Below are 25,747 nucleotides of genomic sequence, written 5' to 3'. Positions count from 1 at the left end.
ATGAGCCACTGCAGTTGAGTTTTTGAAAAAGCCTGTGGGGAAATATATTGTTAGGCTAAACAACAGCAAACATAGACAGACAAGCAAACAATGGGCACCTCCACAGCCATCCATAGCCCTCCACAGCCATCCACAGCCCTCACAGGCCTCCGCAGCCATCCACAGCCCTCCACAGCCCTCACAGGCCTCCGCATCCCTCCTCAGCCCTCTACAGCCATCTACAGCCCTCCACAGCCATCCACAGCCATACACAGCCTTCTAGAGCCCTCCAGAGCCCATATACACTGAGTATACCAAACATAAGCAACACCTTCAGTTGAGGCTGGACTCTACAAGGAGTAGAGCGTTCCACAGGGATGCTGGACCATGTTAACTCCAATGCTTCCAACAGTTGTTTTAAGTTGGCTGGATGTCTTTGGGTGGTGGACCATTCTTTATACACACGGGAAACTGTTGAGTGGGAAATACCCAGCAGCGTTGCAGTTCTTGACACAAACCAGTGCACCTGGCACCTACTACCATACCCCATTCAAAGGCACTTACATTTTGTGTCTTGCCCATTCACCCTCAATGGCATACAAACACAATCCATGTCTCCATTGTCCTCAAGCCAAAAAGGCCCAGAAAAGCCAATTAAAGGTAAATCCCCTCTCACTACACTTAACTATGCATGAGAGCACCAGCTGTTCCGGACGACTGTCTCCATAGCCGATGTGAGTAAGACCTTTAAACAGATTAACATTCACAAGGCCGCAGGGCCAGACAGTTTACCAGGACGCGTAAACAGAGCATGCGCTGGCCAGCTGGCAAGTGTCTTCACTGACATTTTCAATCTCTCCCTGACCCAGTCTGTAATATCAACATGTTTCAAGCAGACCACCGTAATCGCTGTGCCCAAGAACACCAAAGTAACCTGCCTGAATGACTAACGCCCCGTAGCCCACAAATGTAGCCATGAAGTGCTTGAAAGGCAGGTCATGGTTCACATCAACACCATTATCCCAAAAATCCTAGACCCACGCCAATCAAGTCAAATCAACAATCAAATCAAATGTTATTCGTCACATACACATATTTAGCAGACGTTAATGCGAGTGTAGCTAAATGCTTGTGCTTCTAGTTCCAGTGCAGTAAAATCTAACAAGTAATCTAACAATTCCCCAACCACTACCTAATACACACAAATCTAAAGGGGTGAATGAGAATATGTCCATGGATGAGCGATGGCCGAGCGGCGTAGACAAGGTGCAATAGATGGTATAAAATACAAGGTGCAATAAATGGCAAGGTGCAGGGTGCAATAGATGGTATGAAATCCAGTATATACATGTGATATGAGTAATGTAAGATAGGTAAACATTATTAAAGTGGAATTGTTAAAAGTGACTAGTGATCTATTTATTAACCTTTAATTAACACCCATCCCGGATCCGGGAGCATCCTCGTCAGTAAAAGCTGACTAGCATAGCCTAGCATAGCGCCACAAGTAAATAATAGCATATAAATATCATGAAATCACAAGTCCAATACAGCAAATGAAAGATAAACATCTTGTGAATCCAGCCATCATTTCCGATTTTTAAAATGTTTTACAGRGAAAACACAATATGTATTTCTATTAGCTAACCACAATAACCAAAGACTCAACCGCATATTTTCACCATGTTTCTACCGCATAGGTAGCTATCACAAAACCGACCAAATATAGATATAATTAGTCACTAACCAAGAAACAACTTCATCAGATGACAGTCTTATAACATGTTATACAATAAATTTATGTTTTGTTCGAAAATGTGCATATTTGAGGTATAAATCATAGTTTTACATTGCAGCTACCATCACAAATATCACCAAAGCAGCCAGAATAATTACAGAGAGGAACGTGAAATACCTAAATACTCATCATAAAACATTTATGAAAAATACATGGTGTACAGCAAATGAAAGATAAACATCTTGTGAATCCAGCCAATATTTCAGATTTTTTAAGTGTTTTACAGCGAAAACACAATATAGCATTATATTAGCTTACCACAATAGCCAAACACACAAATGGGCAGGCCCTGNTTAAGTGTTTTACAGCGAAAACACAATATAGCATTATATTAGCTTACCACAATAGCCAAACACACAAATGGGCAGGCCCTGGAACAGAGCATCGTTTTCAGATTTTTCACTTCCTATATGGAAGTTTGCTGCAAAATTAGTTCTGTTTTACTCACAGATATAATTCAAACAGTTTTAGAAACTTGAGAGTGTTTTCTATCCAATAGTAATAATAATATGCATATTGTACGATCTAGAATAGAGTACGAGGCAGTTTAATTTGGGCACGATTTTTTCCAAAGTGAAAACAGCGCCCCCCTATTGACAAGAAGGTTTTTAAAGTGGCCAGTGATTGGGTCTCAATGTAGGCAGCAGCCTCTCTGAGCAGCCTCCACAACATAACCTTCACTCCAAGTCAAAACTCCAAATCTACAAAATAACTTGGAAGGATTCATACTACCAAAGTTTCTTATTTCCAAGTTATACAGCACATGCTGAGAGTCTGCAGCACCCGGCCTCACCCTACTAGAATGTGAAGTCAAATGTCTACTGTTTGCTGTTGATCTGGTGCTTCTGTCCCCAACCAAGAAGGGCCTACAGCAGCACCAAGATCTTCTGCACAGATTCTGTCAGACCTGGGCCCTGACAGTTAATCTCAGTAAGACCAAAATAATGGTGTTCCAAAAAAGGTCCAGTTGCCAGGACCACAAATACAAATTCCATCTAGACACCGTTACTCTAGAACACACAAAAAACTATACATACCTTGGCATAAACATGAACACCACAGGTCACTTCCACAATGCTGTGAATGATCTGAGAGACAAGGCAAGAAGGGCCTTTTATGCCATCGAAAGGAACATAAAATTCGACATACCAATTCAACATACCAATGCTTTAATTTCTGTAAAAAAAGAAGAAGATTGCTTCGATGTTTTTCTACTACAGTCTCTGCTGTTTTAAGTTAAAAGACAAAAACAGCTATTAATGTAGGCCAGCTAGAAAACCTACTGATGTACTAGACTCAACACAGACCACTGGGAGACTGATATATACATATACACACCTGCACAAACAAACACAACAGCGTCACAGCATTAGAGCTCAACCTCAAAGTCGTCTGTCTTTTAACTTTTAACATACATGACAGGCGGTGTCTGAGAAAAATTGACAAAGACTCAAGCCATCCGAGACATGGACTGTTCTCCATTCTCCCGCACTGCAGGCGGTACCGGTGCATTAAGGTTCAGGCACGGAGGGAGGGAAGGAAGGAGAGAGTGAAGAAGAGAGGGAGGGAGGGAAGTAGGGTGGAAGGGTGGAAGGGAGGGAGGAGGACATATTGGGGGATGGAAGGAGAGACGAACATATGGGGGATGGAAGGAGAAAGGGAGGGTGGGTGGGAGAGTGAAGGAGGGAGGGAGGGAGGGAGAGAGAGAGTGAAGGAGGGAGGGAGGTTTGAGGGAGAGAGTGAAGGAGGGAGGGAAGAAGATGGGGGATGGAAGGAGAGAGGAAGGGAGGGGGGGGAAGAGTGAAGGAGGGAGGGATGGAGGGAGGTACATGAAATGAAGGTTTTCTGGCACCATAATGGCTTCGTACAGCTTTCTGCTTTTGAGCCTCTGAGCAGTGAGCTGAGAATGACTGTGACTGTTTCAGAGACAGGCTCTGTAAATGTATGGGTGTTTCAGAGACAGGCTCATTTAAATGTATGGTGTTTTCAGAGACAGGCTCATTAAATGTATGGGTGTTCAGAGACAGGCTCCATTTTAACATGTATGCGGTGTTTCAGAGACAGGCTCTGTAAATGTATGGGTGTTTCAGAGACAGGCTCATGTAAATGTATGGGTGTTTCAGAGACAGGCTCATTTAAATGTATGGTGTTTCAGAACAGGCTCATTTAATGTATGGGTGTTTAGAGACAGGCTCTGTAAATGTATGGGTGTTTCAGAGACAGGCTCATTTAAATGTATGGGTGTTTCAAGAGACAGGCTCTGTAAATGATGGGTGTTTCAGAGACAGGGTCATTTAAATGTATGGGTGTTTCAGAGACAGGCTCTGTAAATGTATGGGTTGTTTCAGAGACAGGCTCATTTAAATGTATGGGTGTTTTAGAGACAGGCTCATTTAAATGTATGGGTTTCAGAGACAGGCTCATTTAAATGTATGGGTGTTCAGAGACAGGCTCATTTTAATGTATGGGTGTTTCAGAGACAGGCTCTGTAAATGTATGGGTGTTTCAGAGACAGGCTCGATTTAAATGTAATGGGTGTTTCAGAGACAGGCCTCTGTAAATGTATGGGTGGTTTCCGAGACAGGCTCATGTAAATGTATGGGTGTTTCAGAGACCAGGCTCATTTACATTTGCACACACTGTACATAGATTTTTCTATTGTGTTATTGACTGTACGTTTGTTTATGTGTAACTCTGTGTTGTTGCTTTTGTTCAACTGCTTTGCTTTATCTTGGCCAGGTCGCAGTTGTAAATGAGAACTTGTTCTCAACTGGCCTACCTGGTTAAATAAAGGTGTAATAAAAAATAAAATAAAATAAAATTGAGATTCTGCTGCCAACATACAGACTCAAATCTCTGGCTACTTAAATAAATGCATTTAATAAAGGTATCACTAGTCACTTTAAATAATGCCACTTTAATAACGTTTACATATTCTACATGACTCATCTCATATGTATATACTGTATTCTACACCCTCTACTGCATCTTTCCTGTGCCGCACGGCCATCGCTCATCCATATATTTATATTTATGTGTTCATATTCTTACTCATCCTTTTACATTTGTGTGTATTTGTGTGTATAAGGTCGTTGTTGTGAATTTGTTAGGTTACTTGGTAGATATTACTGCACTGTCGGAACTAGAAGCACAAGCATTTCCCTACACTCGCATTAACATCTGCTAACCATGTGTGTATGTGACCAATCACATTTGATTTGGCAGTTTTCTCTCCACCAATCTGACAGAGATAAAGTCAATGGGTCCCTATTCATATCAAATCAAATCAATTCAAATCAAATCATGCATGTAGAAACCATAAGAATTGAAGATGTGAAGAAACTGACACCTACAGTGTGTATTGCTGTAAGTAATGTATATAGACAGGACAGATGGTCGACCATAGAAACGAGACGGATGTAAACCACAGCTCTATATAAACAGCTGTATACATATCGAGCAGATATGAGACTGTGACTGAGACTACACCCTGTATGTGAACAAGGAATGCGTTCGTTTGTACGATGACAAGCGGGGAAGGTTTCTCTGCTGCTTGTGTGACTTCATTTCCTGTATGTAAGGTGGTTGCAGACGGCCTTAGTGGTTAGAGCGTTGGGCCAGTAACTGAAAGGGTTTCTAGATCGAATCCCTGAGCTGACAATGTAAAAATCTGTCGTTCTGAACAAGGCAGATAACCCCACTGTTCCCCGGTAGGCCATCATTGTAAGTAAGAATTTGTTCTTAACTGACTTGCCAAGTTAACTATAAAAGTGAACAGGGTGCGTGTGTGTGTGTTGATCTTACCTGACGTCAGATTTCCCTCAGTCTTCTCTTCCCTCGTCTGCTTTTCTGCTACAACAATGAGAAAGGAAAAGACTCACTTAAAAACTGAACTTTATACATTTCCTCACCGCGCCCACAGACACGCACACACAGCTATACACACACACACTCACACTCACACACACACACACACACACACACACACACACACACACACACACACACACACACACACACACACACACACACACACACACACACACACACACACACACACACACACACACACACACACACACACACACACATTTTCTCTCTCTGTCTATCTACATACTCTTTTTTTCATTATTCATTTTTTCATTTGGTCCTCCACTATTACCAGGCTTTCTAATACTCCTTTAAATAAAGGGTCTTTAATCTGTACACCCGGGAGGCAGGCAGCTAGTGTGATTACAGTTATCATGCTTAATAACAGTGGCAGCTGACTTCAGCTGGCACTGAGTTATATGGACTGTGAACAGCTGAAGATGATTGTGTGTGTGTGTGTGTGTGTGTGTGTGTGTGTGTGTGTGTGTGTGTGTGTGTGTGTGTGTGTGTGTGTGTGTGTGTGTGTGTGTGTGTGTGTGTGTGTGTGTGTGTGTGAGAGAGAGAAAGAAAGAGAGTTTGAGTTATCTATTGGAGACAGTGGCAGTCCAGAGGGCACAAGCCCTGGGTCCCTCTCTCTCTCTCCCTATAATCTGTCAACCATCATGGCTAACACCATGTTTCCTGCCCAACATCATAGACACCACGCAGCCCACCATTAATAACCCCGAGGAGTAACCCACCCACTGGCAGACACTCTGACCCAATCAGAGAGACGTTAGCGAGAAATACGATTTTTTTCTACTGATGGATGCCATACCCAAGGCTTTCCCCCTCTCCAGAGTCTATCCCTAATAAAAGACAAACACGGTGTCCCAAATGTTCCCTACATAGTGCACTACTTTTGAACAGTGTCCTATGGGCCGTGGTCAGAAGAAGTGCACTCTATAGGGAATAGGGTGTCATTTGGGACAGAAACCCAAAGCCGTCAGCCGTCGCTGAAGGAAGAGATAGTGGAGGAACAGAGAACTCCCTGTAAAACTTTGCTCTGTATACTTACAGCATTATAATGGCAGCAGAGCTGAAAAGCCAAACACTTAAATTTTGCTTTACAACAGGGGTGCTGTAAGAAAAACAGTGCTGTGTTAAGCAATATAATTTAAATAAATGACCCTGCTTTAACCATTAAAGCAACACAGCTGGATTATATGATCAAATCAAATTGTATTAGTCACAGGTGCCGAATACAACAGGTGTAGAACTTACAGTGAAATGTTTACTTACGAGCCCCTATCCAACAGTGCAGTTTCAAAAAAATACCGAATAAGAAATAAAAGTAACAAGTAGTTAAAGAGACCAGCAGTAAAATAACAATAGCGAGACTATATACAGGGGGGTACCGGTACAGAGTCAATGTGGAGGCTATATACAGGGGGTACTGGTACAGAGTCAATGTGGAGGCTATATACAGCGGGGTACTGGTACAGAGTCAATGTGCGGGGGCACCGGTTAGTTGAGGTAATATGTACATGTAGGTAGAGTTATTAAAGTGACTATGTATAGATGATAACAACAGAGAGGAGCAGCGATGTAAAAGAGGGAGGGGCAATGCAAATAGTCTGGGTAGCCATTTGATTAGATGTTCAGGAGTCTTATGGCTTTTGGGGTAGAAGCTGTTTAGAAGCCTCTTGGACCTAGACTTGGTGCTCCGGTACCGCTTGCCGTGCGGCAGCAGAGAGAACAGTCTATGACTAGGGTGGCTGGAGTCTTTGACAATTTTTAGGTCCTTCCTCTGACACCCCCTGGTATAGAGGTCCTGGTTGGCAGGAGGCTTCGCAAACGGCCCAGTGGGCCGTTCGCACTACACTTGTAGCGCCTTGCGGTTGGAGGCCAAGCAGTTGCCATACCAGGCAGTGACGCAACCAGTCAGGATGCTCTCGATGGTGCAGCTGTAGAATCATTTGAGGATCTGAGGACCCATGCCAAATCTTTTCAGTCTCCTCAGGGGGTATAGGCTTTGTCGTGCCCTCTTCAAGACTGTCTTGGTGTGCTTGGACCATGCTAGTTTGTTGGTGATGTGGACACCAAGGAACTTGAAGCTCTCAACCTGCTCCACTGCAGCCCCATCAATGATTATGGGGGCGTGCTCAGTTGAGGGAGAGGTTGTTGTCCTGGCACCACACGGCCAGGTCTCTGACCTCCTCCCTATAGGCTGTCTAGTCGTTGACTGTTGTGTCACCTGCAAACTTAACGATGGTGTTGGAGTTGTGCCTGACCGTGCAGTCATGAGTGAACAGGGAGTACAAGAGGGGACTGAGCATGCACCCTTGAGGGCCCCCTGTGTTAAAGATCAGCGTAGTGGATGTGTTGTTACCTACCCTTACCACCTGGGGGCGACCCGTCAGGAAGTCCAGGATCCAGTTGCAGAGGGAGGTGTTTAGTCCCAGGATCCTTAGCTTAGTGATGAGTTTTGAGGGCACTACGGTGTTGAACGTTGAGCTGTGGTCAATGAACAGCATTCTCACACAGGTGTTCCTTTTGTCCCAGTGGAAAAGGGCAGTGTGAATTGCAATAGAGATTGCATCATCTGTGGATCTGTTGGGGCGGTATGCAAATTGGAGTTTGTCTAGGGTTTCTGGGATAATGGTGTTGATGTGAGCCATGACCAGCCTTTCAAAGCACTTCATGGCTACAGACGTGAGTGCTACGGGTCAGTAGTCATTTAGGCAGGTTACCTTAGTGTTCGTGGGCACAGGCATAACATGATTTTTAACAGTGTATGTAACCAAAGACAAGCATCATTAGATCACTAAACCTGTATTATGTGCCTGTGTGTGTGGGGTGGGTGTTGAGGAAGAGAGAGACAAAAAAGAGAGAGATGGAGATGAAGTTCAAATAGGGAATGGGAACATCTCCCCCTTAGGCCTCACTCTCCCCTATCTGAGATATCTACTGCAGCCCTCATCCTTCACTTACAACACTCCTTCTGCCAGTCACATTCTGTTAGAGGTCCCCAAAGCACACACATCCCTGGGTCGCTCCTCTTTTCAGTTCGCTGCAGCTAGCGACTGGAACGAGCTGCAACAAACACTCAAACTGGACAGTTTAATCTCAATCTCTTCATTGAAAGACTCAATCATGGACACTCTTACTGACCGTTGTGGCTGCTTTGTGTGATGTATTGTTGTCTCTACCTTCTTGACCTTTGTGCTGTTGTCTGTGCCCAATAATGTTTGTACAATGTTTTGTGCTGCTACCATGTTGTGTTGCTGCCATGTTGTTGTTATGTTGTATTGCTAACATGCTATGTTGTCATGTGTTGCTGCCTTGCTATGTTGTTGTCTTAGGTCTCTCTTTATGTAGTGTTGTGTCTCTCTTGTTGTGATGTGTGTTTTGTATTATTTTTTTAATGTATTTATTCATTTTTAAATCCCAGGCCCCCGTCCCCGCAGGAGGCCTTTTGCCTTCTGGTAGGCCATCATTGTAAATAAGAATTTGTTATTAACTGACTTGCCTAGTTAAATAAATGTTTAATTACATTTTAAAAAATCTATTTGGGGTTCAGAATTTGAGCTTCATCTGTTTCCACCGACAGCATGAAGTTGGTGCCTGAAACGGAACATTTAAATATACAGTAGTCATAAGCTATTACTGTAAAGATGTACAGTATGTTAGCGTACTTTTTACAGGAGGCTTCCGATTACAGTTAATTACAGTATTTTTCGGCATTTATCCATAATGCAGTGCAATTTACAGCTTTAATTCTGTAAAACACATTTATGGTATTTTACAGTGAATTCTACAGTGTTTTACTGTTGAAATTACAGAAAAGTCTTACAGTGCAGACACACTGACACAATCAAAAGGATAGAGAGAAGTCTGTTATATCTGGAGTATTTCTCCTGTCTTATCCGGTGTCCTGTGTGAATTTAAGTATGCTCTCTCTAATTCTCTCTTTCTTTCTCTCTCTCGGAGGACCTGAGCCCTAGGACCATGCTCAGGACTACCTGGCATGATGACTTCCTTGCTGTCCCTAGTCCGAGCTGGTTGTGCTGCTGCTCCCGTTTCAACTGTTTGCCTGCGCTATGGAACCCTGACCTGTTCACCGGACGTGCTACTTGTCCCCAGATCTGCCTGTTTTCAACTCTCTAGAGACAGCAGGGCGGTAGAGATACTCTCAATGCTCGGCTATGAAAAGCAACTGACATCTTACTTCCTGCAGTGTGCCTCACCCTGTCGTACACACCATCGACTAACTACTGGTGATTATAATATTATTTGGACCATGCTGATTCAATTCCATGAAACATTTGAACATCTTGGCACCCAGTTCAGTGTCAGTTCATGATCGTGCGCACCCGGTGCACAGCCAGAAGAGGACTGGCCAACCTCAAGTCCTGGTTGCTCTCTTAAGATTTCTCCTAGGTTTCGCCTTTCTAGGTACTTTTTTCCAGCCAATGTGCTTCTACACCTGCATTGCTTGTGTTTGGGGTTTTAGGCTGGATTTCCTTACAGCACTTTGAGACATCAGCTGATGTAAGAAGGACTATATAAATAATAAATAAAAAATAAAAAGCCTGTAGCGTTTGAGAGGAAATACTGGATGGCTCACTACTATGGTTTCCCTTCGCTCTCCCTGAGTCACCTTAATAAAATAGCAAGTAGTCCAACACTGCTGAGGTAAAAAGATGAAGGGGAGGAGAACTCCTGTGTGGCGTGATATTACTGAGAGGAGAGGAGATCACTTTATTAAATTGTTTTATTCTGTGTTGCTTTTACCGCATTTCAAAACCTACGTACTGTAATGGCATAGTGCAATTTCATGTCTAAATAACAATCTTAAGAAAACCGTGAATTTAAAACAAATATCTAAACCGAAAACCTAAAACCGAACCTCAAAGAGCCACCAATCCTCAGCACTAAGGCAAGAGCGAGAGATAAACAGAGAGAGAGAAACAGAGAGAGAGAGAGAGAGAGAGAGAGAGAGAGAGAGAGAGAAGAGAGAGAGAGAGAGAGAGAGAGAGAGAGAGAGTGAGAGAGGAGAGGAGAGAGGAGAGAGAAGAGAGAGTGGAGTTAAGAGGAAGAGAGAGAGAAGGTGGGAGTAAGAGAGAACTGAGAGAGAGAGAGAGAGAGAGAGAGAGAGAGTGGAGTAAGAGGAACTGAGAGAGAGAGAGAACTGAGAGTGAGAAGAGAGAGAGAGAGAGAGAGTGGAGTAAGAGAGAACACTGAGAGTGAAGAAGAGAGAGAGAGAGAAGAGAGAGAGAGAGAGAGAGAGAGAGAGAGAGAGAGAGAGAGAGAGAGAGAGAGAGAGATGAGAGAAGAGAGAGAGAGAGAGGATAAGAGAGAACTGAGAGTGAGAGAGAGACATCATGGCAGAAGATGTCCTCTGTGTTTTCAGTGTGTATAGTGAAGTACCACAGCATGGTACAGCATCGTCTACTGCCTGTTCATTAGCGTCTTTCTTCTCTCTGCTTCTCCTGGACAAACATTTGATTTCATTAAAATGTCTGAGAACACTGAGCATTCAGCCATGTTGTTTTGGAATCCTTTACACTGGCGGGTGCTGACGAGTAGGATTCTTGTTTGTTTTTGTATAACATCTTTGATTATCTACTCCTCCCTTTTCTCTCTGTCTCTCTGTCTGTCTCTCTCTCTGTCTGTCTCTCTCTCTGTCTGTCTGTCTGTCGTCTGTCTGTCTGTTTGTCTGTCTGTCTGTCTGTCTGTTGTCTGTCTGTCTCTGTCTGTCTGTCTGTCTGTCTGTCTGTCTGTCTGTCTGTCTGTCTGTCTTCTGTCTGTCTGTCTGTCTGTCTGTCTGTCTGTCTGTCTGTCCTGTCTGTTGCTGTCTGTCTGTCTGTCTGTCTGTCTGTCTCTCTCTCTCTCTCTCTTCTTCTCTCTGTCTGTCTCTGTCGTCTGTCTCTCTCTCTCTCTCCTCTCTCTCTCTCTCTCTCCCTCTCTCCTCTCTCTCTCTCTCTCTCCTCTCTCTCCTCTCTCTCCTTCTCTCTCTTCTCCTCTCTTTCATCTTGCTCTGAGGCAAGAAACAGCACATACTTCTGTTGTTGTTAACTTTTTCAAATCATAGTCAAACACCTCATGCATCCTACGCCATAGGCTTGTATGTTTTGATAAGGTTTGTATCAAAACTAAAGTGGCCAAATAACTTCTTCAAATTAAGCACATTACTCCATAATTAGCACGAATAGTGTTTCCTGATAAATAATTGCATTTTGGAACATTCACGCTTATAGACTACTGCAGTGTGCGCATTGCTGCTCTTATAATGTGAAGAAATAGCCTAATATTTTATCAACATTTTAAGCTAAACGTTCTGATCTGTTGCATCAGCATCATTGCTTTAAAAACCTTTTTTGATGCTAGTGGTTGTACTAATTTGGGGTCTATCGCATTCCACAACTGTCCCAGCATATGTTTGGAATATTTATTTTACGCACAGAAGGACAAGTTGACCAATAGAATGAGACAACTTTTGTCCTATGGGGAATAGAAGATTGACATAGGTTAGTGCTTTTGCTGTTCGTTAGGCCTACTCATCTTCTTTGGCTGACGAAAAGTAAATGTGGACAGTTCTTCCAACATTGGAACTCGATGTGTCTGTCTTCACTTGTAGCCTGTGAGTAGGACACAATCAAGTAACAGGCATTGGCTAATAAGAATTGAGATATCTTGCTGTCTCTGCCTAGCCGGTTCCCCTCTCTCCACTGGGATTCTCTGCCTCTAACCCTATTACAGGGGCCGAGTCACTGGCTTACTGGTGCTCTTCCATACCGTCCCTAGGAGGGGTGCGTCACTTGAGTGGGTTGAGTCACTGACGTGATCTTCCTGTCTGGGTTGGCGCCCCCCTTGGGTTGTTCCGTGGCGGAGATCTTTGTGGGCTATACTCGGCCTTGTCTCAGGATGGTAAGTTGGTGGTTGAAGTTATCCCTCTAGTGGTGCGGGGGCTGTGCTTTGGCAAAGTGGGTGGGGTTATAACCTGCCTGTATGGCCCTGTCCGGGGGTATAATCGGATGGGGCCACAGTGTCTCCTGACCCCTCCTGTCTCAGCCTCCAGTGTTTATGCTGTAGTAGTTTATGTGTCGGGGGGCTAGGGTCAGTCTGTTATATCTGGAGAATTTCTCCAGTGTCCTGTGTGAATTTAAGTATGCTCTCTCTAATTCTCTCTTTCTCTATTTCTTTCTTTCTCTCTCTCGGAGTACCTGAGCCCTAGGACCATGCCTCAGGACTACCTGGCATGATGACTCCTTGCTGTCCCCAGTCCACCTGGCCGTGCTGCTGCTCCAGTTTCAACTGTTCTACCTGCGGCTATGGAACCCTGACCTGTTCACCGGACGTGCTACCTGTCCCTGACCTGCTGTTATCAACTCTCTAGAGACAGCAGGAGCGGTAGAGAATTACTCTCAATGATCGGCTATGAAAAGCCAACTGACATTTACTCCTGAGGTGCTGACCTGTTGCACCCTCGACAACTACTGTGATTATTATTATTTGACCATGCTGGTCATTTATGAACATTTGAACATCTTGGCCATGTTCTGTTATAATCTCCACCCGGCACAGCCAGAAGAGGACTGGCCACCCCTCATAGCCTGGTTCCTCTCTAGGTTTCTTCCTAGGTTTTGGCCTTTCTAGGGAGTTTTCCTAGCCACCGTGCTTCTACCCTGCATTGCTTGCTGTTTGGGGTATTGCTGGATTTCTGTACAGCACTTTGAGATATCAGCTGATGTAAGAAGGCGTATATAAATACATTGATTTGATTTGAGATATCTGAGAGAGCCAAGCGAGTGAGAGGTGCTTAGGAGCACCCAGCTGGGTGAAGGGAATTATCAGGATTATATTCAGCCCAAGGGCAAAACGGCCACTTTGGTTGCAAAAGGCATGGATTTCTTAGGGGCTATTTGGCCACACAAAGGGGATGCCGCTGGGAAATTCGAGGCCTGGGGAGAATATTATCAAGTGCTTGTCAAATTGTGAATGAGAGACTGATGAAGTGTGTGCAGCCTGCACAAAAAACAAATCAGAGTTCATGCCTTTCATGTGACTTTTGTCAAATCATCATTGGAGTCGAATCGTTAAAATGTATTAAACATCTAATTACACATATCACACAATTATGCTGACACACCTTCAAATTAGAGGATTCGTCTATTTCAGCCATACCCGTTGCTGACAGGTGATAAAATCTAGCACCCAGCCATGCAATCTCCATAGACAAACATTGTTCTACAGCTGCACCGTCGAGAGCATCCTGACTGGTTGCATCACCACCTGGTATGGCAACTGCTTGGCCTCCTACCGCAGGCGCTACAGAGGGTAGTGGTACGGCCCAGTACATCACTGGGGCCAAGCTTCCTGCCATCCAGATCTCTATACCAGGCGGTGTCAGAGGAAGGCCCTAAAAATTGCCAAAGACTCCAGCCACCCGAGTCATAGACTGTTCTCTCTGCTACCGCACGGCAATTGGTACCGGTGCGTCAAGTCTAGGTCCAAAAGGCTTCTTAACAGCTTCTACCCCCAAGGCACAACACTGCTGAACAATTAATCAAATGGCTACCTGGCTATTTGCATTACCCCCCCCCCTCGCCCCTTTTACGCTGCTGCTACTCGCTGTTTGTTATTTATTATCTATGTATAGTCCCTTTACCCCTACCTACATGTACATATTGCCTCAATTACCTCGAGTAACCTGTGCCCCCACACATTGACTCGGTACCGGAACCCCATGTATATAGCCTCACTATTGTTTATTTTATTTTTGCTTTTTTATTTTATACTTTAGTTTTTTGTAAATACTATTCTTAACTCTTATTTTTCTCAAAACTGTATTGTTGGTTAAGGGCTTGTAAGTGAGCATTTCAAGGTAAGGTCTACACATGTTGTATTCGGCGCATGTGACAAATAGAATATGATTTGATTTGATTGGTAGTAGAATTGCCTTACTGAAGAGCTCAGTAACTTTCAACGTGGCACCATCATAGGATGCCACTTTTCAAACAAGTCAGTTCATCAAATTTCTGCCCGGCTAGAGCTTCCCCGGTCAACTGTAAGTGTTGTCATTGTGAAGTGGAAATGTCTAGGAACAACAACTGCTTAAACGTGAAGTGGTAGACGATACAAGCTCACAGAAGGTGACCACCAAGTGCTGAAACCCGTAGTGCTTAAAAATAATCTATCCTAGGTGGCAACACTCACTAAAGAGTTCCCTGGAAGCAACAAGAACTGGTCGTCGGGAGCTTCATGAAATGGGTTTCCATGGCCGAGTGGTGTAAAGCTCACCGCCATTGGACTCTGGCGCAGTGGAAACACATTCTCTGGAGTGATGAATCACGCTTCACTATCTGGCATTCCAACGGATGAATCTGGATATGGCGGATGCCAGGAGAACGCTACTTGCCCCAATTTATATTGACAACTGTAAAGTTTGGTGGGTGAGGTATAATGGTCTGGGGCTGTTTTTCATGGTTCAGGCGAGGCCCCTTAGTTCCAGTGAAGGGAACTCTTAATGCTACAGCATACAATGACATTCTAGACAATTCTGTGCTGCCAACTTTGTGGCAACAGTTTGGGTAAGGCCCTTTCATGCCTCAGCATGACAATGCCACCATGCACAAAGCAAATTCCATGCAGAAATGGTTTGTCGAGATTGATGTGGAAGAACTTTACTGGCCTGCAGAGCCCTGACCTCAACCTCATCGAACACATTTGGGATTCATTTGAACGACCACTGCGAGCCAGGCCTAATCGCCCAACATCAGTGCCCAACCTCACTAATGCTCTTGCAGCTGAGTGGAAGCAAGTCCCTGCAGCAAAGCTTTCCCAGAATAGTGGAGGCTAAAATAGCAGCAAAGGGGAGACCAACTCCATATTAATTCCCATGATTTTGGAATGAGGTGTTTGACGAGCAGGTGTCCACATACTTTTGATAATGTAGTGTGTATAGCCCAACGTTTGTCTCACAACTAAAGTTGCATAAATAACTCTAAATGAAGCATATAGGAGGACCTGTTTCTTTGTGAACCGCTCAACACAGACTAGCCGCATGTGTGCACTCCCTTGGAAATAATTTGGAGAAAATATCCTTTCTACGTTCGATTTTATTCTTCATACTCTAAAATAATAAGAAATAATGAATTCTAAGCTAATCTTGTCTGCTAAATGAACTAGTGTTGCCCACAGCCATTTGGCAGAGCCAGATCAGGGCCTAAAAAAAGGACAAATCAGAGTATGCTATTCTGTTCTTCTGAAATAGACTACATTTTCTTTCATATCATGTTCCTTTAGACCTGTCTAAAATAAATAATGGATTTATTGTGATGGTGTAGACTATATTCAATGGATTTATTAGACTTTTTCAAATGCAGTCGTTCCTAAGGTCCTAATGCATTCGTTCCTAAGGTCCTACACCCCCACACCCCAGCAAACATTCCCACATTGGCATGATTTGGGCTCAATGAGGGTTACGACATTGGACCCATCTAGGCTGCCCACATTGGACCGATGCACCTTTGCTCATGGGCTCCAGATTGGCCCCAAGGTGATCCCAAGTGTACCCCTCACTTCTCCTGAAAAAAACAACACTTTTAGATCGGCTGCCAGTTACATCAGAAGGACAATAAAGTATTCAGACTCCTGGATTTTTCCCACTTTTTGTTACATTACAGCGTTATTCTAAGATTGATTAAATATTTTTTCCCCCTCATTAATATACTCTCAATACCTCAAAATGACAAAGATCAAAATAGTTTTTAGACATTTTTGCATGTATAAAAAAAATGAAATATCACATTTACAAAAGTATTCAGAGCTTTTACTCAGTACTTTGTTGAAGCACCATTGGCAGCGATTACAGACTCAAGTCTTCTTTGGTATGACGTTACAAGCTTGGCACACCTGTATTTGTGTAGTTTTCCCCCATTCTTCTCTGCAGATCCTCTCAAGCTCTGTCAGGTTGGATGGGAGTGTCGCTGCACAGCTATTTTCAGATCTCTCCAGAGTTGTTCGATCAGGTTCAAGTTTGGGCTCTGGCTGGGCCACTCAAGGACTTTCAGAGACATGTACCAAAGCCACTCCTGCGTTGCCTTGGCTGTTTGCTTAGGTTTGTTGTCCAGTTGGAAGGTGAACCTTCACCCCAGTCTGAGGTCCTGAGCGCTCTGGAGCAGGTTTTCATCAAGGATGTCCCTGTACTTTGCTCCGTTCATCTTTCCCTCGATCCTGACTAGTCTCCCAGTCCATGCCACTGACAAACATCCCCACAGCATGATGCTGCCACCACCATGCTTCACCGTAGGGATGGTGCCAGGTTTCCTCCAGATGTGCCGCTTGGCATTCAGGCAAAAGAGTTTCATCTGGGTTTCATCAGACCAGATAATCTTTTCTCTCATGGTCTGAGAGTCCTTTGGGTGCCTTTTGGCAAACTCAAAGTGGGCTGTCATGTGGCTTTTACTGAGGAGTGGCTTCCGTCTGGCCACTCAACCATAAAGGCCTGATTGTTGGAGTGCTGCAAAGATGGTTGTTCTTCTGGAAGGTTCTCCCATCTACCACAGAGGAACTTTGGTTCCTTTCCAAATCATGTCCAATCAATTAAATTTTCCACAGCTGGACTCCAATCAAGTTGTATAAACATCTCAAGGATGATCAATGGAAACAGAATGCACCTGAGCAGAATTTTGAGTCTCATAGCAAAGGGTCTGAAAACTTAACGCAAATTAGCTATTTCAGTTTTTTACTATGGGGTATTGTGTGTAGATTGATGTAAAATGTATTTAATCCATTTGAGAATAAGGCTGTAACGTAACACAATGTGGAAAAATTCAAGGGGTCTGAGTACTTTCAGAATACACTGTACTTAAAGGAAAGAAGCATCAAGCTCATCACTGTGCACTTTCACCCCCCCCCGTGAATATCATCATCATTTATTTCATACGTTGCCGAATAAACTGCATGCTCTCTTTCCCGAGTCGTAGTGGGAGGACCACACACCATATTATCGCCTGACTCAAAGTTGATCAATATTTGTGGTGATAAGCGTTTCCACTGACATTTCTCGCATAATTATTTGTACAGACACAAAAAGATCCCACCTTGTCTAGAGTATTTTGTTTTGTCGACATTTGGAAAGTTTACCGACAAACTTGCTTCTTCCATCAGGCCTGTTGTGACATTTTTAATCCGACATGTGTAACGGATGTGAAATGGCTAGCTAGTTAGCGGTGGTGCGCGCTAAAAGCGTTTCAATCGGTTACGTCGCTCGCTTTGAGACCTTGAAGTAGTGATTCCCCTTGCTCTGCAAGGGCCGCGGCRTTTGTGGAGCGATGGGTAACGATGCTTCGTGGGTGACTGTTGTTGATGTGTGCAGAGGGTCCCTGGTTCGCGCCCGGGTCGGGGCGAGGGGAAGGACTAAAGTTAAACTGTTGCATTGATGCTGTTGACCCGGATCACTGGTTGCTGCGGAAAAGGAGGATGTTGAATGGGGGGTGAGTGTAACGGATGTGAAATGGCTAGCTAGTTACCGGTGGTGCGCGCTAATAGCGTTTCAATCGGTTACGTCACTCGCTTTTAGACCTTGAAGTAGTGGTTCCCCTTGCTCTGCAAGGGCCGCGGCCTTTGTGGAGCGATGGGTAACGATGCTTCGTGGGTGACTGTTGTTGATATGTGCAGAGGCGCCCGGGGCGAGGGGACGGAGTAAAGTTAAACTGTTACACATGCACTTTATTCACATAAAAAGGTTGGATAAAAACCTGGTTAGTCATATTTATTTCTTTATCAGATGAAATTGTATTTTTCATATGTTACATGCACTTATCTAAGTCTTCTTACATTACTCATTGTTGGCAGTGTACAATTTCGTCACACAACAGAACACATAAACTGGAGCGACACTCATAAGTAGTGACTATAGAACTATAAGGTTCTACCTGAAAAAAGATGATTCTGAGATAATTGACTAGAAAGGTCTAAACCCTCATTGGTTTGAATGGAAAAGGGATAGGAAACAATTTAGTGACTAAATTCCTCTAGTCACAAAACTACGTCTGACTGGGTAAATAACTCCTCTATATCTGACTGGGTAAATAACTCCTCTATATCTGACTGGGTAAATAACTCCTCTATATCTGACTGGGTAAACATAACTCTCTAATATCTGATGGGTAAATAACTCGCTCTATATCTGACTGGGTAAATAATCCTCTATATCTGACTGGGTAAATAATCCTCTATATCTTGACTGGGTAAATAACTCCTCTATATCTGACTGGGTAAATAACTCTCTATATCTGACTGGGTAAATAACTCCTCTATATCTGACTGGGTAAATAACTCCTCTATACTCTGACTGGGTAATATAATCCTCTATATCTGACTGGGTAAATAACTCCTCTATAATCTGACTGGGTAATATAACTCCTATATATCTGACTGGGTACTAACTCTCTGTATCTGACTGGGTAAATAACTCCCTCTATATCTGACTGGGTACATAACTCCTCTATATCTGACTGGGTAAAATAACTCCTCTATATCTGACTGGGTAAATAACTCTCTATATCTGACTGGGTAAATACTCCTCTATATCTGACTGGGTAAATAACTCTCTATATCTGACTGAGGTACATAACTCCTCATAATAATCTGACTGGGTAAATAACTCCTCTATATCTGACTGGTTAAATAACTCCTCTATATCTGACTGGGTAAATAACTCCTCTATATCTGACTGGGTAAATAACCCCTCTATATCTGACTGGGTAAATAACTCCTCTATTCTGCTGGGTAAATAACTCCTCTATATCTGACTGGGTAAATAATCCTTATATCTGACTGGGTAACATAACTCCTCTATATCTGACTGGGTAAATAACTCCTCTATATCTGACTGGTTAAATAACTCTCTATATCTGACTGGTTAAATAAACTCCTCTATATCTGACTGGGTAAATAACTCCTCTGTGTCTGACTGGTAAATACCTACTCTATACTCTGACTGGGTAAATAACTCCTCTATATCTGACTGGGTAAATAATCCTCTATATCTGACTGGGTAAATACTCTCTATATTTGACTGGGTAAATAACTCCTCTATTATCTGACTGGGTAAATAACTCCTCTATATCTGACTGGGTAAATAACTCCTCTATATCTGACGGGTAAATACCTCTCTATATCTGACTGGATAAATAACTCCTCTATATTGACTGGTACATACTCTCTATATCTGATGGGTAAATAACTCCTCTATATCTGACTGGGTAAATACTCCTCTTGTCACTACATATATTGACAGCGTAAATAACTTTATTTTGAGTTTACGTGGATCCAGTGACCTAGACTTGAGCACTTGACCAGGCCTCGAGCACTGGGACTCGGACTTCAGCCACTGGGACTCGTGACTTGACTTGTGACTCGACAATTGGTGACTCGGATTTGGAATCGGACTCGAGCACAGGGGACTTGGTTGGGACTCGAGGTTCCGTGACTCGACTACATCAGTGGGTGAAACAGTCATTAGCTCCTGTTCTACTTTAGGACATCAATGTGGCTGTGGCATCTGGAACGTTGATTACAATGGAAGTGACAAGACAAAGTGACAGAGGTGCAACCCATACTACTAACCATACTCCAACCCAAACTCCAACCCATACTACTAACCATACTACGTCCATACTACGTCCATACTACGTCCCATACTACTACCATACTACTAACCATACTACGTCCATATACGTCCCATACTACTAACCTACTACTACATACTACGTCCATACTAGTCCCATACTACGTCCCATACTACTAACCATACTACAACCCATTCTACTACATACTAGTCCATACTACTAACCATACTACTAACATACACGTCCATACTGCTAACTACTACCTCATACTACTAACCATACTACTAACCATACTACAACCATTCTACTAACCATACTCACCCATACTACTACATACTACCCCATACTACTAACCATACTACTAACCATATTACAAGCCATACTACTAACCATAATCCAACCCATACTCCAACCATTCTACTAACCATACTACAACCCATACTACTAACCATACTCCAACCCATTCTACTAACCATACTACAACCCCATACTACTAACCATACTACTACCATACTACAACACCATACTACTAACCATTCCTCCAACCCATTCTACTAACCATACTACACCCCATACTACTAACATACTACTAACCAATATCAAGCCATACTACAGCCATACTACTAACCATACTACGCCCCATACTACTACACCACATACAACTAATCATACTACTAACCATACTCCAACCATACTACTAACCATACTACGCCCATACTACGCCCCATACTACTAACCATACAACTAATCATACTACTAACCATACTACTAACCATACTACTAACCATACTACTAACCATACTTACTAATCATACTACGCCCCATACTACTAACCATACAACTAATCATACACTAACCATACTACAACCCATACTACAAACCCATATATAAAACATACTCAACCCATGCTACTCAACATACTACTAACCATACTACTAACATACAACTAATCATACCTCTAACCATACTACTTACCCTACTACAAATTATATACCCAGCCCAAATTATATACCCTACCTAGCCGGACGAGGCTGGGCAATTGTGCGCCGCCCTATGGGACTCCCGATCAAAGGCCGGTTGTGATACACGCCGGGATCAAAACCAGGTCTGTAGTGACGCCTCTATCATTGAGAGGCAGTGCTTCAGACCCGTGTGCCACTCGGGAGACACATACAGGATAGCAGGACAGAACAAGACCTGTTACCTACAGGACAGAACAGACACCTGTTACACTACATGACAGAAAGACACCTGTACAGGACAACAGACCTCAACATACTGACAGAACAGACACCTGCAACACTACATGACAGAACACTGTTACACTACAGAACAGACACCTGTTACACTACAGGACAGAACAGACACCTGTTACGCTACAGAACAGAACAGACACCTGTTACGCTACATGACAGACAGACACCTGTTACACACCATGACAGAACAGACACCTGTTAACTACAGGAAGAACAGACACCTGTTCACTACATGACAGAACAGACACCTGTTACGCTCAATGACAGAACAGACACCTGCAACACTACATGACAGAACAGACACCTGTTACGCTACAGCAAAGAACAGACACGGCTGTACACTACATGACAGAACAGACACCTGTTACGCTACATGACAGAACAGACACTGCAACACTACATGACAGAAACAACACTTTGACCTACATGACAGAACAGACACCTGCAACTACATGACAGAACAGACACCTGCAACACTACATGCAGAAAAGCAACTGCAAACATACAGACAGAACAGCACTGTTAACTACAGAACAGAACTTGTTACACTACATGACAGAACAGACACCTGTTACGCTACAGGACAGAACCAGACACCTGTTACACCTACAGACAGAACAGAAACACTGTACACTACATACAAACAGACACCTGTTACACTACAGACAGAAAGACACCTGCAAACCATACAGACAGAACAGACACCTGTAACAGCTACAGACAGAAGCAACCTGTACACTACAGACAGAACAGACACCTGTTACACTACAGACAACAGACACTGAACTACAGACAGCAAGACACCTGACAACACTACATGACAGAACAGACACTGCAACACACAGACAGAACAGACACCTGCAACACTACAGACAGACAGACACCTGCAACACTACAGGACCAGAAACAGACCCTGCAACACTACATGACAGAACAGACACCTGAAACATACAGGACAGAACAGACACTGCAATCTACAGGACAGAACAGACACTGCAACACTACATGAAAACAGACAACCTGCAATCACTACAGGACAGAACAGACACCTGCAATACTACAGGACAGAACAGACACCTGACACTAACAGGAACAGACAGACACCTGTAAACTACAGAAGCAGAACAGACACCTGTACACTACATGGAAGAACAGACACCTGTTACACTACTGACAGAAAGACACCTACGTACATGACAAGAACCTGTTACACTACAGGACAGAACAGACACCTGTACACTACATGACAGAAAGACACCTGTTACACTACAGGACAGAACAGACACCTGTTACACTACATGACAGAACAGACACCTGTTACACTACAGGACAGAACAGACACCTGCCAACACTACAGGAAGACAGACACCTGTCACTACGGAAAGCTGTTACACTACAGGACAGAACAGACACTGTTACGAGTACAGGACAAACAGAACCTTTACGCTACAGGACAGACACAGACATTACACTACAGGACAGACACGACACCTGTTACGCTAAGGACAGAACAGACACCTGTCCAGTCTACATCCTCAGCCAATTACAACAGGATTGTCTCTCTCTCTCTCTCCTCTCTCTCTCTCATCTTCTCTCTCTTTCTCTCTCTCTATCAATCATTCAATTCAATTCAAGGGCTTTATTGGCATGGAAACATGTGTTAACATTGCCAAAGCAAGGAGTAGAAATATACAAAAGTCAAATAAACAATAAAAATAACAGTAAACATTACAACATACAGAAGTTTCAAAACCAATAAAGACATTACAAATGTATATTAATATATATGCAGTGCTTGTAACAATGTACAAATGGTTAAGACACAAGTTAAAATAAATAAACATAAATATGGGTTGTATTTACAAGTGGTTGTTTGTTTCTTCACTGGTTGCCCTTTTCCCTTGTGGCACAGGTCCACAAATCTTTGCTGCTGTGATGGCACACTGTGGAATTTCCCACAAGTAAGATATGGGAGTTTATCAAAATTGGATTTGTTTCGGAATTCTTTGTGATCTGTGAATCTGAGGGCAATATGTCTCTCTATATATGGTCATACATTGGCAGGAAAAGGTTAGGAAGTGCAGCTCAGTTTGTCACCTCATTTTGTGGGCAGTGTGCACATAGCCTGTCTTCTCTTGAGAGCCATGTCTGCCTACGGCGGCCTTTCTAATAGCCAAGGCTATGCTCACTGAGTCTGTACATAGTCAACGCTTTCCTTTAAGTTTGTGGTCAGTCCACAGTGGTCAGGTATTCTGCCACTGTGTACTCTCTGTTTAGGGCCTAAAATAGCATTTCTAGTTTGCTCTGTTTTTTTGTTAATTCTTTCCAATGTGTCAAAGTAATTATCTTTTTTGTTTTTCTCATGTTTGGTTGGGTCTAATTGTGCTGTTGTCCTGGGGCTCTGTGGGGTGTGGTTGTGTTTGTGAAGCAGAGCCCTAGGAAGCCGCTTGCTTAGGGGACTCTTTCTCCATGTTCAGTCTCTCTGTAGGTGTTATGGTTTGTTATGGAAGGTTTGGGAATCGCTTCCTTTTAGGTGGTTTGTAGAATTTAACGGTCTCTTTTCTGGAATTTTGATAATTAGTGGGTATGGCCTAATTCTTTGCTGCTGCATGCATTATTTTGGTGTTCTACGTTTGTATCACGGAGGATATTTTTTGCAGCATTGCTGCATGCAGAGTCTCAATTTGGTGTTTGTCCCATTTTGTGACATCTTGGTTGGTGAGCGGACCCAGACCTCACCAACCATAAAGGGCAAATGGGCTCTAATGACTGATCAAGTATTTTTAAGCGCAGATCCTATTGGGTAATGTTGAATTTAATGTTCTTTTGATTGCATAGAAGGCCGTTCTTGCCGTTGTCTCTCAGATCGTTCACGAGGCTTTGTGGGAAGTTACCGCTGTGGTGCTGATGTTTAGGCCGAGGTATGTATAAAGTTTTTTGTGTGCCTAGGCAACGGTGTCTAGATGGACTTTGTGGTCCTGGTGCTGGGACCTTTTTTGGACCAACATTATTTTGGTCTTACTGAGATTATAACTGTCAGGGCCCAGGTCTGACAGAATCTGTGCAGAAGATCTAGGTGCTGCTGTTAGGGCCCTCCTTGGTTGGTGACAGAAAAGCACGCAGATCATCAGCAAACAGTCAGACATTTTGACCTTCGATTCTAGTAGGGTGAGACCGGTTGCTCGCAGAACTGTTCTAGTTGCCCGGTGCCAACTTCGTTGATATATAATATTGAAGGGGTGGGGCTTAAGGGCCTTGCTCCCTGTTCTCACGCCCACGACCCTGTGTGAAGAAAATGTTGTGTTTTTTGCCAATTTTACACCGACACTTGTTGTTTTGTGTACATGGATTTTTATAATGTCGTAATGTTTTACCCCAACACCACACTTTCATCATTTGTATAGCCAGCCCTCATCCAAATTGAAGTCGAACGGCTTTTTTGAAAATCACAACGGCATGAGAAGAACCTTGTGCCTTTGTTTTGGTTTGTTTGGTTTGTCAATTAGGGTGGTGTCGGGGTGAATACATGGTCTGTTGTAACGGTAAATTTGGTAAAAAGCCAATTTTGACATTTGCTCAGTAACATTGTTTTCATTGAGGAATGTACGAGTCTGCTGTTAATGCTAATGCAGCAGTCTTTCCCAAGGTTATGTTTTGACGCAATATTCCACGGTAGTTTATTGGGGTCAAATTTGTCTCCACTTTTGTGGATCTGGGGTGATCAGTCCTTGGTTGCAAAATATTGGGGAAGATGCCAGAGCTAAAGGACGATGTTAAAGATTTTTGTATAGCAATTGGAATTTGTTGTCTGTATATTTGATCATTTCATTAAGGATACCATCAAACCACAGGCCTTTTTGGGAGTTGGGAGGGTTTTTATTTTGTCCTGTAACTCATTCAAGGTAATTTGGAGAATCCAATGGGTTCTGGTAGTCCTTTCAATAGTTGATTCTAGGGATTTGTATTTGATCATGTATTGTTTGTTGCTTTATCTTTGGTTTAGAGCGCAAAAAGATTTTGGAGAAGTGGTTTTACGCATACATCCCATTTTGGATAGATAATTCTTACGTGTTGTTTTTGTTTGTTTAGTGTTTTCCAATTTTTCCCAGAATTGGTTAGAGTCTATGGAGTCCCTTCAATTACATTGAGCTGATTTCTGACGTGCTGTTCCTTCTTTTCCGTAGTGTATTTCTGTATTGTTTTAGTGATTCGGCCCATAGTGA

General features: G+C 43.2%; 1 long non-coding RNA gene across 1 annotated transcript; it reads right to left on the bottom strand.

Moving 5' to 3' along the window:
- Positions 1–18,696: 18,696 nt before the first annotated feature.
- Positions 18,697–19,592, bottom strand: LOC139026663 (uncharacterized). Its single transcript, XR_011478528.1, has 3 exons — positions 19,476–19,592; positions 19,139–19,180; positions 18,697–18,786 (listed from the first exon to the last, which is right to left on the bottom strand). It is a non-coding gene; the product is annotated as an uncharacterized lncRNA (long non-coding RNA).
- Between the last annotated feature and the right edge of the window lie 6,155 nt (positions 19,593–25,747).

Source organism: Salvelinus sp. IW2-2015, unplaced genomic scaffold, assembly GCF_002910315.2.
Source record: "Salvelinus sp. IW2-2015 unplaced genomic scaffold, ASM291031v2 Un_scaffold5427, whole genome shotgun sequence".
NCBI lineage: Eukaryota > Metazoa > Chordata > Actinopteri > Salmoniformes > Salmonidae > Salvelinus > Salvelinus sp. IW2-2015.
This window is presented reverse-complemented; position numbering and strand designations above follow the sequence as displayed.